The following is a 1,831-nucleotide window of genomic DNA, read 5'->3' on the forward strand; positions in this document are numbered from 1 at the left end:
AAGGAGATCTGAACTCAGATAACCCTTCAGAGCTTTCTCCAGTCACCCCTCTTGTTAGCAGCCAAGTCAGTTAACAGCTGCACCATCCAGGGACACCCCATGCACACAGTAAAAACCCAAACAACCAAACTGCTGTGAGTTGATGCCCTAGAGGACAGGGTAGAACGGCCCCTGTGGGTTTCCCAGACTGTCACTCCTTACAGGAGTAGAAAGCCCCATTGTTTCTCTCAAAGAGTGCCTGGTAAACATGTAACCACTTTGTTGCACAGTAGAAGCTCATGAAATGCTGAATTGGATGTATCCATCCGGAGCAATGTATCAGACTGAGGGTAATTTGGAAACATTCAGATTGCTTTCAATAAGACTGAGAGGAACCCCTTCCCCGGGTGTATTTCCCAATGGGGGTCTGTCAGTCCTTCAGTCTCTCTCTCTCCTGTTTAGGGCATAGGGATGCTTGGGCAGATGTTCAACTTCCGGACCTACCCACTTCCTCTTTAGCTGGAATGCTGGGGCCGGGTGACAGGGAGGTCGTTTCTGGGGAGGGTTGTGCCATTAAAAGTAAAGCTAAGAGGAACTGGACCCTGGGTCCCCACAGTCCGTGAAAGGGAGAGCCTAAGGGTGCTTTCCACCTCTGGAGCCCAGGGGCCTGCAGCACCCACCTACCTGGAAAAGAGAGAGACCTAGAATCTCCCACAGGGCTGCCCCAGGACGAGGCTCCCACCCAGCCCTCCAGAGTGAGCAGGGCTTTCTCGGGCCTCGCCCCATGGCTCTACCCCCAAGCAGCTCTCACCTCCCACTGCTACCAGGGGTCCTGCCCTACCTCCTGGGCGCTGCAGCACCCACCCACCTACCCACGGGCCCCTGTGTTCCTCACTCCACACCCCAGTCTCCTCTTGTCGGAGCAGCCAGCCCGACCACAGTAGCCTCTGCTCAGAACCCTGACTGGGTTCCCCTTTTTGCTCTGAGAAAAAAACCCAGGGCCTCCCAGCGGCCCCCAGGCCCTCCAGGATCCACCCAGGGCAGTTCTGCTCTGTACCCGCATCTCCACACACTCCCTCCAGCCTTGTCTGGGCCAGGAATCTGGTCTAGGTATGCCCTCTCCACCTTCCAGTCTTTGTTAAGAACCTCACCTGCCTTACCAGGCCTGCACTCTCGCTACTGAGCTCCACCCCACTCTGACCCCGCGCCCCCCTCGCCTCACTGGCCCTTCCCCATGCTTTATTTAGTCTGTCTTATGCAGCGTTCTTCTTCCAACCAACCACAAACCTGGGCCGTTGAGTCTGTTCTCACTCATGGGTGCCCGAGCAGAACGGACGGAGTTCCTCAGTTTTCAGTGGCTGATTTTTCAGAGGTTGATTGCCAGGGCTTCTTTCCGAGGTACTCAAAGGAAGTGGGTGGACTCAAACGGCCAACCCTTCATTAAGTCGAGTTACTTAACCGTTCACATCACCCAGAGACTTGTCGACCTCCCCTTGGAGAATTACTTCTCGTCTGTCTCCAGCCTGGAATATCCGCTTGTGAGACCAGGGACACTGTCACTTTGTTCGCTGCTGGAGACCAGGTCCCCACAACAGTGCCTCAGGGATGAGAATGGTCCCTACAGCCCTGGGCTGTGTGAGGATTAAAGCAACCCATTAAGGACACTGAGCCCAATGCCTGACAAGCGGTCAGCGCCCAGTCAAATGTTCTTCTGATTAAGCGCAGAACCCCCTTGCTGTCCAGATGATTTCAGCGCCTGGCCTTCCTATGTGTGGCAGCGTGTAACTGTTCCACAGGGTGGGGGCTGTGATTCTTATGCAAGATCACCAGGCCTTTCTTCTGCATGCTGCTG

The sequence above is a fragment of the Echinops telfairi genome, unplaced genomic scaffold (genome assembly GCF_000313985.2).
Source record: "Echinops telfairi isolate 266 unplaced genomic scaffold, ASM31398v2 ScPeMD7_7475;HRSCAF=8513, whole genome shotgun sequence".
Lineage (NCBI taxonomy): Eukaryota > Metazoa > Chordata > Mammalia > Afrosoricida > Tenrecidae > Echinops > Echinops telfairi.